Source organism: Ursus arctos, unplaced genomic scaffold (assembly GCF_023065955.2).
Source record: "Ursus arctos isolate Adak ecotype North America unplaced genomic scaffold, UrsArc2.0 scaffold_7, whole genome shotgun sequence".
In the NCBI taxonomy this organism is placed as follows: domain Eukaryota; kingdom Metazoa; phylum Chordata; class Mammalia; order Carnivora; family Ursidae; genus Ursus; species Ursus arctos.
The window spans coordinates 68,954,840-68,970,717 of record NW_026623089.1 but is presented as its reverse complement, the minus strand read 5'-3'; the positions used below and the strand labels follow the sequence as shown (position 1 = coordinate 68,970,717).

General features: G+C 44.3%; 1 long non-coding RNA gene across 1 annotated transcript; it reads right to left on the bottom strand.

The window, feature by feature from the left end:
• Window positions 1-11,498: 11,498 nt before the first annotated feature.
• Window positions 11,499-14,525, bottom strand: LOC130543061 (uncharacterized). The gene is made up of 2 exons (XR_008958087.1): window positions 13,805-14,525; window positions 11,499-13,569 (listed from the first exon to the last, which is right to left on the bottom strand). It is a non-coding gene; the product is annotated as an uncharacterized LOC130543061 (long non-coding RNA).
• Window positions 14,526-15,878: the final 1,353 nt, after the last annotated feature.

Genomic DNA, 15,878 nt, shown 5'->3' with positions numbered 1-15,878 from the left:
TGGAGGCCCTCTGTAGGTGAGTGCTAGGCATGGTCCCAGATATCGAAAAGAGAAGTGTTTCTGATAGGTTTTTTTTTTTTTTAAAGATTTTTATTTATTTATTTGACAGAGAGAGACAGCCAGCAAGAGAGGGAACACAAGCAGGGGGAGTGGGAGAGGAAGAAGCAGGCTCCCAGGGAAGAAGCCTGATGTGGGGCTCGATCCCAGAACACCGGGATCACGCCCTGAGCCAAAGGCAGATGCTTAACGACTGCGCCACTCAGGTGCCCCGATAGTTATTCAGAAATAATCCACTGCCTGGGAGCTAACCAATGAGTGGGAGTCTTCTCCTCCTTGGGCCTGGAGGTGGTGACAAGTGTGTCCAGAGAAAGAATTCTTCGCTCAAGTCCTTTGCCCACAGCACTAACAACCTCCTTTAGGCTCTGAACTCTAGTGAATCCCCAACCCCTTATTCTTTACTGAAGTGGCTCCTTAAAGTCACTGACCTTGATTTCTCACCCCTTCTCAGCACGGAACAGCAGGCCCTGTTAAGTGTTTTCTTCACTTGCTTTGCTGAAGAACGCTGTGACTTGCTCATGCATTTGTACCTCTTACAATTCGGATCAATGGTGTCCCAGAAGAGGACAATATGTACAAGGAAGAACACTGTTTACAGTTGGAAAAATGACTCCACCTACTGCAATTCTCCTTAGCTTGGACATGTTGTATTGCCCTTCTCTTTACCTGCTTTTTCCTCTGGAGCCTTTATGCCTCCAACAGAGACTGTCCTTGGAGTAAAAGAACATAGTTACCCTAGCGGGCAGGTATTCCGGTTACTCAGTTTTTACTCCCCTCTCTCGCTTTCTAAGAGAAAAGAGAACCAGTTTATTTGGGGTGTCAGTGTCCTGAAATAAAAATATTTATTTTCCCAGCTCTCTTTCCAGCGAGGTGAGGCCACGTGGCACAGCTGGGGGAAAAAGACAATGGCAGATTTACACAGAGAGAGCTTGCTTTCCTGAATTAATGCCTGGACTGGAGAAAGCACATTGACCTTTGACTTTCACTTCTTTTTCTGCCTAGAATTTGGATATGGTGCTCAGAGAGGGAACGTCTATCTCACAATGAAGAGGATAAATGTCATGTGTTAGGAAGAGCAGAGGCCACCGGAAGTCCCCTGTGTCCCTGATGGCGACCCAGGACAGCGGCAGGAGCCCGAACTTCCTGCTTCCAGACTTCTCACAAGAAGCAGCCTAGCTTGTTAGATTTGCTGTTCATCGCAGCCAAAGGCATTCCTAATTTAGACATTCCGCCTGAACCAAATGCCTGTTTGGCTCCAAATAAAACCACAGTCCTGCCAAATAAAGTAAGACAGAAGAGAAAACTCCACGATAGATCTAGTGAATGTTCGAGAGTTGAACTCATGTACAAGGAGGTTTTTATGGAGGACATCGTTGTTTTTCTAAGGTTCTGAATGGCAGCTCTTGGCTAACCCTAATGCAACCAGAGCCATCCCTCTCATGCTACACAGCAGAATTTCTACAGAAGAGAAAGACACATTTGGGGCAACAGTTGCATCTCCAAAAGAATCGTAGAAAGCATTTGGGCTTTTGGAAGTGGACTGCTTTGTAATTGGCTATAGGTCCGAAATTTTTAGCAAACTGCTTGGTTTATCAGGTTGAGTTCACTCACCATAACATGAATAACATGCAGGGTTTGGAGGAAGTTGGTGGCTTTCTTAAAGAGTATACTTTTGAGAATTGCCCTCCAGCGCTAGTAGAAAACAATAGGAGAAAAGCTAGAGAGCACAAGATGGCTGGAATTCCTTCCACAATGAGAAGGCCGGAGGGAGGTAGAACAGGGGGGTGTGGGGGCTTTGAGTTTCAGAGGCTGAGGAGACTTCCATCCTCCTGCTCTTGGCTTCTTAGCGGTCTCCTGTTCTCAGCATCCCTCTTGAAAACTCAGGGGGCTGCTGAGTTGCTGTCATGATGTGAGGATTCCATGTAGGAGGTAAGAGGTTGTGGGAGCAACACAAAAAAGTCTGTAGTTCTTTTAAAGAGTTTCACTTCACAAAAACGCTCCACCCAGCAATTTCTATTTATATCTCACTGGCCAGGCCTGGGTCCTATGTGCACTAATTATAAAGGAAGATGGAAAATATAATCCTTTGGCAGGATACCATTGCTATGAATAAATTAGGGTTCCCTAAGGAAGAAGGCATATTGAGTGAGCTGTAGAAGTCCCTTCACAGTCCACTCCTTGGCCCCCACTCCCTTGGGCGCTGCTTTCGGTGGCTTCTGGCTTGCCCTTCGTGGACTAAAACCTCACCCCAAACCCTCCTTCACCTTTCTTCCATGGCTGTCCCTAAGGTGGGCACTGGAGGCTCCTTCTCCCTTGGGCCGCACAGTTTAGCAGCTCACTTCCTGCAGGTGTAGATCTGGGCCGGGAGTTCCTGGGGTTGATCATTAACAGGCTGTTAATGGATAAGCTTCGGTTTCTTTGGACATATAGTTCCTCAAAAACATAATCAGCTTCCAGTCATTTTGCTCCCAGTCAACCTTTTTGCATAAGTAATCACAGCCAAAGGCCTTGCCCAGACATATTTTTAATGATAGATTTGATTATTTCAATAGCTACCAAGCTAGCCAGATTTAGTTTTCTTTCAGCACTGTAAAGCTTGTCTTCCAAGCATTGGTGCTACCCAGTGAAACAAAATGATTTGCACCTCAGACTCCAAGCAGAATTTAAACTCTGCCTGCCAAAGAAAGTTTAAGTGATCCTTACCAAAGTAAGCAGGGAAGGCTGGCAGGGAGATGACAGAGAAAAAAAAAATCCGAGAGTACTCAGAAAAGAAACACATTTTAAGTAAAAGTATTATAGACCATAGAAATGTAAGATTGGTTTCTTTAGAGCATATTGGAAGTATGCAAAACCTTCTAAAGAAATTGATTGTGGTAGACAGACTAATGCCCACACCTCCAAAGATGGCCAATGTTCTCATCCCCAGAAACTGTGGATATGTCATGTTACAGGGCAGGGGCAATGAAGGAAGGTTGCAGATGGAATTAAGTTGCTTATCAGCTGTCGACATGGAGAGATCATCTTGTATGATCCTGGTGGATCCTATTTACACAGGGTCCTCAAATGGGGAAGAAGGAGGCAGAAGGGTCAAGAAGAGAAAGACAACATGATGAGAAAGACCCTATTGGCCATTGCTGGCTTTTAAGATGAGAGGGGGCTGTGAGCCAAGGAAGGCAGGCAGCCTCTGGAAGCTGGAAAAGGCAAGAGAATTGATTCTTCCCTGGTACCTCCAGGAAGGACCTCAGTGTTCGCATGCCTTGATTTTAGCCCAGTGAGACCCATTTGGACTTCTGACTTCTGGATTCGGAAGATAGTAAATTTCTGTTGCTTTAAGCCACTAAGTCTGTGCTAATTTATTACAGTGACAAATGGAAACAAATACATTGATCTATAAAAACTCAACAATTAGAACCATCTTTGAATTCTTGAAGATTCAAGGCAAGAAGCAGACTTCCCAGGAGAGATAAAGTGGACTGAGAGCAGTGCAGGATGCGTGGACAGGGATAAATATGAGATCAGAGCAGAGACGAGTCTGCAAGCCTCACTCGTGAGGGGTTGTTACGAGCTTCTTACAGAAGTGGGCCAAGTCACTTGAGTCCATTAAGGTACATTACACGCATGTGTGACGTTGATAGATTTTTTAATTTAAGTTTTATAATTAATAAACCAATATCGACATATTACTATGAACTAAAGTGTGTACTTTATTCATATTTCCTTCGTTTTTATCTAATGTCTCCTTTCTGTTCCAGGATCCCACCCAGGATACCATATTACATTTAGCTGTCATGTTTTCTAACGTTCCTCATGGCTGTGATGGTTTCTCAGACTTTCCTTGTTTTCGGTGACCTTGATAGTGTTAAGGAGTACTGGTCAGGTATCTTGGAGGATGCCCCTCTATTAGCATTTAGCTGATGTTTTGTCATGAATAGACTGGGGTTATGGGCTTTTGGGGAGGAAGAGCACAGGGATAAATTGTCCTTCTCATCACATCGCATTGAGGAGACATGCTCCCAACATGACTGGTTGCTGTGATGTTGCCTTGGACACCTGGAGACTGAGGGAGTGTTCGTCGGGTTTACCCACTATAAAGTTACTCTTTCCCCCTTTCCATGCCGTTCCCCTTGGAAGGACGTCATTATGCACAGCTCACACTTAGGGGGTGGGAAGTTACACTCTACCTCCTTGAAGGCTGAGTATCTACATGAATTATTCAAATTTTTCTGTACAAGAAATTTGTTCATTCTTCCCCATTTATTAATTTATTCAATCATTTATTTATGTTAGAATGGATGCACGGGTATTTGATTTATATGTTGGGTTATAATCCAATACTCCTGTACTTACTTTTGTCACTCAGATTGTCCCAGCTTTGGCCATTGGGAGCTCCTTCAGTTGGCTTCTGTGTCTCCTTGACATGACCCCATCTTTATGGGTCTTTTTTTTTTAGCATGATATTGCTGGTTTTCATTACAGAGTATAGATCCCTCATTAATAACAAATTCTCACATATAGTTACTACACTGTGGGCCTCGTCTAGGTTTTATAGTCAATATTACAATGTCGAGAATGGGTAAAATCAGGAACCAATAAACAGTGTCCACCTTTGAGAAAAATAAACAAATTGCATTCTTCCTGAATTTGCCACACACTATCCTTGTATTCCACCAAGGTATAAGAGAAAATAAATTGAAAGCCAATGGGAGTATTTTTAGGAATCATATGATGAAGATCATATGTATGGTATTTAGGGAAGAAGAAAAATATGGGTGGATGCTATGGGAACAGAATTATCTGAGTACCTTTTCTGACAAGGGGAGAAAAATAAAATTGCAAGTGTGCCTCAGTTTAAGCAGGAGGGAAGCTTTAAGTAAAGGGAGGTAGTGAAAGTCTTTAGAACTGAAAAGTACCTACTCGTATGTGCTTTTGGTTCTGTGTTATAAATCGATTTCTCTTAGAAGAGAAGCCAAGGATATCACATGTGTACCACCCAGGAAACTAAACAAAGGTTGCTAAGTAGCTGACTTGAAACAAATTTCCAAGAGGGCAAAAATTTGACTGTGTTTGATAGTAGGAGGAAATTTTTCCGGCATTCTGGTTTTTTGCCTTCAATGCAAAAGAAGATCAGATCACTGTTACTGTCAAATTGTTTTATTGTTCATTCAAGATGCGAAAATATTTAGATTACTGTAAGAGGTTATAAAATATGGCAGGGATGGAAGATAATGATAATGATTGTTCTTACTGTTAATTATTTTCAATGTAATTGAGCTTTAGATAAACCTATTGGGATTTTTTTTAAAAGATTGTATTTTTAAGTAATCTCTATACCCAACATGGCGCTCAAACTAAGGACCCTGAGATCAAGAGTTGCACGCTCCACTGACTGAGCCAGCCAAGCACCCCAACCTATTGGGATTTAAAAAAATTCTTTCCTACCCAAAAATCTTACTTCGTTTTCCCCCTGGCGCTATAAAAATCTTGGCATGATTTTTAATACTCTATTCAGTGAGCTTGATAGTTGTCTCCCTAGAGCAAAAATTAAAAGCAAGCTTAAAGAAAATACTTTTCTGACATATTTACATAATGCATAATTTTGTTTATCCAACGTTTGTGGCAAATCCCATGCAAGATAATACATAAAAAAAAGAGCTAGAATAAAGATAGTGCAAATAAGGAGAAATAGAACCGTAAGAGAAACTTAGAGCATCTCACAGACAAACGTCATTGTCTAAATGTGGAGAATGACCAGATTAAAGACTTTTAAAGTTGATGTTAATCTCTTGGAAAATTTTAGGGTAAATGTTTAAATAAACAGATTGTGACTCATTAGAAAAGAAATGCTTCCTGGACTCTAAAACGGATCCAGGGAACAAGATGTTCTAAAATACTTGTATTTCTTTGTCATTAGGGTTCGGGTAGATCAAGGCTATTGTGACTTGATTTCAATAAACCATTTGACAAAAAGCCCTGAGTTATCCTTGTGGGCAAGAAGTGGATAGGTAAATGGAGGGACAGCTGTGTCACTCAGATATCAGGAGGTAAAGCAACCTACCATCAGAGACGTTGTTTAATGGCTCTTTATTAATTGGTCAGAAGTCTCCAGCAATCTAGAGAAGATCCCTTTACCATTTTTGGTTTTGACTGATGGCAAAACAAAGTTAATACATTTTGACACGCCATCAGTGTCTGATTGGCTGTCTCCTATGGTTAAGTGCTACCGTCAAAAGCCAAAATCATCACAAGAAGATCGAAGCCAATAATGTATAGAGAAGTGGACACTATGTTGTACCCCTGAAACTACTGTAACCCTGTGTGTCAGTTATACTAAAAAATGAATAAATAAATCAATAAGTAAAATTAGTACTCTGTACAAGCAGGTAAAAAAATACAATAAAGACAATCAATGTAGTCCACCATATCAACAAGCTAAAGAATAATAATTAAGAAGAAGGTGTAGCCAAGGGACAGAAAGTAAGACTACAGATCAATATTGTGGGCTTATAAACCCTGGCTGTAATAGTTTACATTTTAAATGCTAGATTTTTAAGAGAACCATTCACTCACTATAATACAGTCAGAGAAGGTGTATTTGGAGGTCAACGAATTGGAAACAATCCAAGGAAGAAGCATGGTCAGCCCCAATGAGAAATCTAAAGACAGGTACAATCATTGTTCTTGAATGGCTGGGGATCTGTTGCAAGAAAGGAGCAGACTGGCTCCATGGGATTGCCTTAGAAAGCTAAAAGAAGTGAGGCTTTGGTTCCACAAGCTGGACAACCTCCTAACAATTAGAAAGGAGAACAGCAGAGGGGTGGGTTGGGGAGCGGCTCGCTGGACAGGCAGCGGAGCTGACTGGGGAGCTCTGCACCCCCATGACAGTTTTCAGTAAGGCTACACGAATCACCTGCTTTCCACGCCTGCTCCAACCCTATCCCACAAAAGGAGGACTCCAAGGCTGAATGAATTCCAAGAACAAACAGGCGACCTTCTGCCAGGTTAGTATTCAACAAGGGTTAGCGGATGTGTGCAGGGGGTCATGGCCTGGGCTAGCCAGCACTCCTGTGGGCTCGGGGAGCTAACAATCTAACCTGGGTGAGAATGGGATGAAGCATCCTTTTATCCTAGATGCAGCTATGTTTCTTACTGGATTGCTTTACAATTCAACTGATCCTGACCATATTGCACTTTATCAGTGATGCTCTTAGGACCTCCGTTGCCAGGACTCCTTGTTGAAAAAATTACTTTTATTTTTATTGTCATTTTGTCCTTGCAATTTCCAGAATTTCACAATAAGATGCTCTAATGTTGCTTACTGAGTATTATTTATAATGTCTGCTCGGGCTCGGTCGATAAGATTTTGGTAAATTCACAACAAAATGCATTTAAAAGCTTGATTGTTCATATAATATTTTTAAAACTCAAGAATAATGTAAGTGAGGGGTGAAAAAGGATAATTTGTATTAGAAGCCAAGATCAAGCGTATTTTGCTTTATTCATTTTCTCCGGGTTTCCTAACAACCATGGCAAGAATAAAATTAGTATATTATACAGAAGCTATTATCAATTTTTATGAGCACATTTATTTTTGGCACTGAACTCAAAGAAGAATATACCATATTATGCAATTTAAAAGTTTTTAAACAATATAACAGACCATGTGTATTTTGTATTGAGATAAAATTGACATGCAACATATTAGTTTCAGGTGTACATCACCATGTTGTACGTGGTGAAAGAAAGACCACACAATAAATCTGGGTCACGTGCCTCACTACACATAGTCACAAAATTTTTTTCTCATGATGAGAATTTTTAAGATCTACTCTCTTACAATTTTCAGATATGCAACAGAGTATTATAAACTATAGTCACCGTGCTGTACATTACATCCCGAGGACTTATTTATTTTATACCTGGAAGTTTCTATGTTTGACCCTTTTCACTCATTTTGCCCCTGACCCCCAGCCTCTGGTAACTACCCATCTGTTCTCTGTATCTATGAGTTTGGTTTTTTGTTTTTAGTTTTTTAGATTCTGCGTGTAGTGAGATCAAACGTATGTCTTGCTTTGACTTACTTCTCTTAGCGTCATGCTCTCAAAGTCCATCCGTGTTGGCACAAATGGCAAAGGTCTCTTTGGAAGGACTTGGCTCACTGTAACCAGCTTGGGCTGTATGGAGACAGCGTCGTAGACATAGCCGTACTAAATTCTGGATATGCTTTCTTTTCCCACCTATTATTCTCGCCCCAAAGATCATCAATCCTCTTTACCGTTATTTTTATTTTTAACAATCCACTTTAACTCACGCATCTTCTTGGGAATCATCTTCTAAAAGGCTGGAGAGGCCGTCTATTTAAAAGTGTTCCTGTTTTTGTTGCGTGCGTGAAGATTGAGGACTTTATAGCTGGAAACCTCTCCTTCTTCGTTCCCTTACTTCTGGACACTTCGGGGTTTCAGGTGTGCAGCGAGAAGCAGGTTTGATGTTCCCGCCATGCCAAGCATCACCACATCAATGTTCAGCTCCGTGTTTTCTTCTCTGTCCAGGAAGGCATAGAGCCCGGGTATCAGAGCTTAATCTTTTTGGTTTTATTTTAAAACCTTCTCTTTTTCATCCACATTTATTTTCCCAACCGGCTGGGAAAAGCCGCAGGCTCTGTCCCTGAGAACCACATGGCCGTATGCTGCTCATCCGCTCGTAGGAAGGGAGGGTGAGCTGCCACCCTTGGGGGCTGGGAGCCTGGCATCCTGTGCTGGCCAAGAGGAAGCCACCTGGTATGCTCTGGAAAAGCCCTGTCCCCATGAAATGTTCACACAAGGATCCCGGTAACTGCCTTGTTGGGAGTCAACCTCAGAACAGAGATCTTCTGAAATCCTTTTACTTGCGTCCAAACCTGATCCTTTTACTCTCTCTGCAATGTCACCTCCCACTGTCAAATGAGGTCACTGTTCATGCATGCCCCTGCATGACATCGTCACTGATGTGTAAGGGATGCCATCTGAAATGACATCATCACTGATGTGTAAGGGATGCCTTTGTCACCGTGAAAAAGAGCAAAGAGATACACAGATGATTGCTTCTTCATTTCATAGACTTTTCTCCCCCAAAATGTTGAAATCCTGTCTATTGAATGCCTAGCATAGACTAGTTTCCTGTTAAATAGTTGTTTCCAGGGACACTTTATCCCCACAGCTGACACAACATATCACGAAAGGCCAACCTGAGGCGGTTCGAGCAGCCCTTCTCATTTCCCCTCTCTGGAATACCATTGTCCTGGCTGCGGGAAGCAGCAGAAAGAAGCCAAGCAGTTTTGAATACAAAATGCCTCACAGGGACTTTTTTTTTTCATTTTTCCCCTAATAAAGCCAAATTTTGATTGCTGGGAATGTTATAATACATCACCGTTGAAAGAGTCAATGAAGCTTCCTTTTCCTTCTGGAGCCGTAAGTATATTGAGATTTTTCAAAAGTCAGAGCACACTGTGGGATCCTAAAAGTAAGTCATTAGACTTGCACTGGCTCACTTAATCAGACTGCCCACTCCGAAATGGTAGTCTGCAATTGAGGAGAAAATGAAACCGGGCACTTTGGACGAAAAGGATGGGATCAATACACTCATTTGCGTACCAAGCACTGAAATCAATATTTGCTTGCTAGATTCTTTCAGTGCACTGAAAATTATACCTATTTATCCTCTGCTTTCTTATTTCTCCCTCAATTTGATCTAAGCCTTGTCATCACTAAAGGGAAGCTGGACCATACCCCCCCCCCCAAGCTGGACCACGACAGGGACAATCCAAACTGCATGTCAGTCTTCAGTCCCCGATCACGTAGTGTGCACCTGCTTTGGTTATAATGCCATGTTCTTTATTTCTTCTTATGGGAAAGTTTTAACTAAGCAATGGAAGAGTTATCTGGAATATCTACCAAACTGCCCACGGTTCTAAGGGTACCGCTCAAAAAGAAGGACAAAAGTAAGTCTTTATCTCTTTAACCCCACTTTGCCCAATTCCAAACATATAGAAATTTGAAAAGAAATATGCACACACACACACACACATAAACACACACACACACACACACACGTGCGCTCGCATGCAGGGCATTATGGCCGGCTAGTTGCAGGATGAGCTCTCCTGGTATAAACGACCCACCCTGCTAAGCACCACATCTGTGACGTCTACTTTTGTTTGCAACTGGGAAGAGGCAAGAGTTAGTGAAGGGGAGTCTCCGGGGATGAGGAACGAGGACAATGGAGAAGACGAGACCCATGGCATCTGTGCCTTTCTCCCTTTGGACTGAGTTTCAGTGACGATAATTAGAAGGCCTGAGCCACTAAGGTGAGCCAGCTGTTTTCATGGGATACTCTTGGAAATTCTGGGCAAGACAGAGATTGAGGGGGCTACTTTCTCGTATAGTGTATTTAAGATGCCAGGGATAAGCAGAGGTGCCCTGCGGCCTGTACGACCTCAAGTATGGCAGGGAGATGTGAAGAGGGCATTTTTCTCCTACCTAGAACCCACAGGTGGTCCAGCATCGTAGGGATTGGCTATTGGCAAGCTTCATGAGATCATTCTCTTGGCCTCTCTTAACTGGAACTGTTCAAAAACAAAATTCAACGGAGTAAATGTGAAGATCTAATGGGCTTCATTAGATGATTCATGAATCGGGCAGCATCCTGTCTAGCAGGTAGAGGGGAGCTCCACTGCACTAAATAATGGAAAGGCTTTTAAAGGCAGAAAGGGTATTTCAAAAAGAGGAAAGGAATTAATTAGCAGGGAGTGCATTTTTTAGGCAAGGTTGCCCTTGTAAGGGGAGCAGAAGAAGTCTGTGAGTAAATTTCCTAGCATCAACCAGGAAATCCCATGTTGTCTGGTGAAAGGTTACATTCCTGGGGGGTTGCGACTGTGGTCAGATTAGCTATGCAGTCTTGGTTTATGGACCCCACTTGGGGCCTATTGTTTTCTTTTTAACATTACCATGCACAGGGGCCGGAATGAGAAATTGTCAAGTGCATTCACAGGCAGAGACAGTGAATGTTGTATGCCATGCCTGCAAAGGCAGTGCGGTTTCCAGATGTAACCCCGTATCAAATGTAACCCTGAAATTCTGGAAACAGTTAACTGGGGTCACTTTGAAAATGAGTGAGTTAGGGGCACCTGACTGGCTCAGCTGGTAGAGTATGCAACTCTTGATCTCAGGGTTGTAAGTTCAAATCCCACCTTGGCTGTAGCAATTACTTAAAGACAAGAAAAAAAGAAAGAAAGAAAATGAGTGAATTATTTGAACAGATGGAAGTTTGCAGTCATTGTGACTTTCCCATAAATATGCATGGCCTGGGGAAACCAGGCAATCTCAGGAAATACACCTTCACACAAACATACATGCTTACTCACAGGCAAATACATAAAAATGCATGCCTACCTATAGGAATGTATTCACTTTTTCATGTCTGCATTCAAGGACAAGTTTATTCTGAGTGGCCATTTTTATGTACATCATTGCACTAGGAATTTCAGAGAATATATGGAAAGTTGAAAATTGACTTCTGGTTCAATATGGCAATGGGACCACAGATGTTTATCTCCTTTCTCTGCCAAAGCCCTGCTAAAATGAAGTGAGCTAAACTTTGCAGGGTTATTATCCCAAAAGAGCAACAAGAACAGGAGAGGCAACAGGAGCTGAGGCAAGAGTTGAACTCGGCTTTGGAATCCAGAAGCATGGGTGACTGGAGGTGGAGGAGGTCACAGGCAGTCCTTCCAGAGGGAGGCCGCTGGGAGGGAGGAGGTGAACCCACAGTGCTCATCAACTGGAGGGGGGTGCAGGCCAGGAGGTGGGGTGCAGGCCAGGAGGGGGGGTGCAGGCCAGGAGGGGGGGTGCAGGCCAGGAGGGGGATGCAGGCCAGGAGAGGGGGTGCAGGCCAGGAGGGGGGTGCAGGCCAGGAGGGGAAGTGCAGGCCAGGAGGGGGGTGCAGGCCAGGAGAGGCTGGAAACAAAGGACGTGGGCTTACAAGGAGCCGTTGGCCCTCCCCAGGCCCCCACCATAAGAAGTCCCCCTCTTCCCTGCCTGGGATGGCAGCTGACTTTCTAGAAGTGCACTGGGGACACTGGGGACTCTGACACTGGGCAGAGACGGTGCAGGAGAAGCCACAGGCGGAGCACAGCTTCAGTGAGTACCTCCATGCCGCCCCGAGAGAACCTCATGCCTTCCTCCCACCCTGCTCCCTAAAGAGCAGCAGTCCAGAATGTGCTGAGTTGTCTCTTGTGGGGAGAAAGTCTCCATCCACTCACTGTGATTTAGCAGTCCCCAGCACGAGCTACCGCTCACTGCCTGTCCTCCCCTAGAAAGCCCGACAGTGGAGAAGCCCCCTGACCCCACACACCCAGGGCTCCCAGTTAGCTTTCTCTGTCCTGCGCATGAATAGGAGAGGACACTTAAGGACCACGGACATTTGGAGGAAAGTCTCAAACCTGAACGACAAAGCCCTGAACGTCAGCAGACACGAAGCACCTTGGACAGGGCAGGGCGGGATTGCACAAAGAACACTGCAACAAATCCTAACGGGCACCCAGAGAAATAATAAGAAGCTACTGCACCCAGAAAATAAAAACAGGTTGCTGGGAAAATTCACAGAAAAATGAAGATAAAAACCTGTGGTAATCAAAGCTCTGATGCTAAAACTGTCGGGTCAGCCAGAGCCCGCAAGCCCCACGGCTTATGGTGGGAGGCACGTTGCGCTTATGGTGGGAGGCACGTTGCACTCCTGGTTCTCAGTTACTGTCTGGCTTCGAAGTGACCGGCTCTGTACCAAATACCATGGCTGCTGGGTGGCGTCGGGAGCCCAAGCAGGGCCAGGGGGCAGGGATGGGCAGCTCAGTCTGGGGCCGGGGGCGCTTACACTGGGGTTTCTGATTTGAGACGGATATGTCTCCTTTGGCTACTAATTCCCAAACACAGACGTTCCAGATGCTTATATATGCTTCTGGGCCACAGTTTGAATGTGTTCGCTCTCTATAATAATGCTACCCAAGCTGAAATTAATGACACTAGTGAAAAACACAAAAAACAAAACAAAACAAAAAAAACCCCACACACATAACAAACAAAAACACACAAAAAACCCCCTTTGCTCTGGTACCCGGATGTGACTTGTTTTAGTCACCTACTGCCACAATAACGCAGTGTAGTAAATAATTTCCTCAAAATGTAGTGGTTTCAAACAGCCGTCGTTCGTTCTCGTGTTCGTTGGGCAGTGGCAGGGCTGGGCTGGCTCCTGGCTCCGCGCTCCAAGTTCTTCCGGGCTCAGGTCTGTTCCCTGAGCATCTGAAACCTTTTCAAGCAGCAGACACCCAGGACATAGGATCCGCTCCACGTCCTGCGTCCTTGGGCCCAGGCTGCGGGCGCAGCTGTGGAATACGCTTTGGGAACGCTCTTCACTGGAGCGCCAGAGTGGGAGTCCAACCCAGCGAGCACATTTCAAGTTTCCGCTCACATCTTTCCAACTAACGCCTCCCTGGAAAAGCAAGCGACGGGGTTACGTCCAAACTCAGAGTGCAGGGAAGTGAATCCACTCACCTAGAGGCCGTGGCAATGGCAAGCGTGTGGATTTCAACACTACTATTACGGAGTGAAGAACTGGGACCAATGGTTGAATTTACTGCCCCTGACCCTACTGGCCCCAATTAGTCACATCACTCCCACATTCAAAATACCCCCACCTGCGTCATGGAGATCCATTAATGTCTCACCCAGTCTCAGCATCTGCTGCCACATCTGGTTCTCATCAAGTCCAGCCACATACATGGGCTCTTCACACACGCAATATACCGCGATGGGACAGGAAGACCAGTACAGTCAACATTTCCTTTTGATGGTGGGAGAAAGGGGAAAGCAGAGCAGTCACCAGCTCACAGAGACTCTAATGTCTGGCTAGGGCGATGTTGTCAGGCGCTGTAGCAGGGACTCCGTGGTTCTTGGTTCTGCCCTCTGAGCATCTGTTCATTTCCATCCAACACCTTGACCACCTCTGGAGAGGGCGCTGGAGAATTTGCTCTTGTTGCCAGCAAGCTGTTTCTCGGTCTCAGTCAGTTTCTGCCTGTGTTAGTGGAGCTCTCCAGAGAAACAGAATCGATAGTATGTATACCTTATACTATATGGAGTATGGCATAGCATCATATGTATAGTTGAGTATCTATGTGTAGGAGAGTACATATAAGAGTAAATTATATATATGTGTGTGTGTGTGTGTATATATATATATACAGAGAGAGAGAGAGAGAGAGAGAGAGAGAGAGATTTTGTATAAGGAATTGGCCTACATGATTATGGAGGCTGACAAGTCCTAAGATCCACAGTCAGGGACTTGGAGAACTAGGACAGCCAATGGTACAGGTCCATTTCAAATGTTGGCAGGCCTGAGACCCAAGAAGGCCAATATTTCAGTTCAAGTCCGAAGACAGAAAAAAAAAACACCCCAATGTCTCAGATGTCCCAGCTTGAAATCAGTCAGGCGGGAAGAGTTTACTGGGGGAAGATCAGCCTTTTTGTTCCTTTCAGGCCTTCAACTGATTGGATGAGGCCCACCTACATGGGGGTAGGGAGGAGGGGGCAATCTGCTTTAGGGAGTCTACTGATTCAAATGTTAATCTCATCCAGAAAAAGGATCACAGACACACCTAGAGTAATGTTTGACTAAATATCTGAACACCTCGTGACCCAGTCAAGTCGACCCATAAAATTAATCATCACATTGCCTGTTGAAAGTTGGGGGCCAAGAGGTCATTTTGTAGCTCTACCAGTTGCAGTCTCTTTTTGTCCAGGCTGGCAGGGTTTTTGCCAACGTGGCTCTCTGAAAATGTGGGTTTTCTGTGTGGCAAAAGGCACATCCATCATGCCTTTCAAGATGTGCCTCTTTCCAGCCTTAATTATGGGCACTTTTGAGAAATCAGACTTCTGCGGAACCATGTCCATAATCTGCCCACTCTTCCTAGTGTTTCCTTTTGTCCAGCTGAAGGTCTAGTAGCTGTCATGTCCATCCTTTCAGATGTCTTACCAAAGGGCTTCTCAGGCAGACCCTTGAGGTACTTTTTACACAAGGCTCTGTCACAGTCGTAGGACCCTAGATTTTGGTCTTTGCCCAGAGGCTCTGTTATGATGGCTCAGCCTTGACTTTGTGAGAAATTGTTTCATTTTATAACTCTGCCCCAGAATCCCAGACTCACTAGAATCCCTCACAGTTCTATTTGCAACTGACAAGCTATTTTCTGAACACAATTCCTCTTTCCTGTAGTGCCTTACCACATGTATCCAGAAGCCACCAATTTCTGCTTCCAATATTCTTCCTGCAAACTGCCTTACCCAAGACAGGAAATTCTATAGGGACATTTCCTATTTCCAAATGAGCACCAAGTAGCTCGATCAGATGCTTGCCCACTCCATAAGGTGGGTTACTGTTTTTTCAGCTTCCTTTAGTAGTCTCTTTGCTTTTGCTACTTGTTACCATGTTAGTTCCACAAATTTGAGGTTCTTGTTATGGCAACACCCCATTCTTGGTATTAGTCAGCAATTACTGCAATAGTCAGCATAAAAAGACCTCACAACCCACTGGCTATAAAAGCAGTAATAAGCTTTCATGGTCGCAGATCCATGGGTTGGCTGGACTTCAGGCTCCGGGCTCCAAGGGTTCAAGTTCACTCTACATGTCTCTCATCCTTCCTGGACCAGCAGCCCCCAGGTGTGGGGTCTGCTTCCTGTGTCTCATTCTCAGATGCAGGCTGAGGGCAGGTGGGTAGTTGGGGCACAGTCCTCTCATGGTGGGTCACC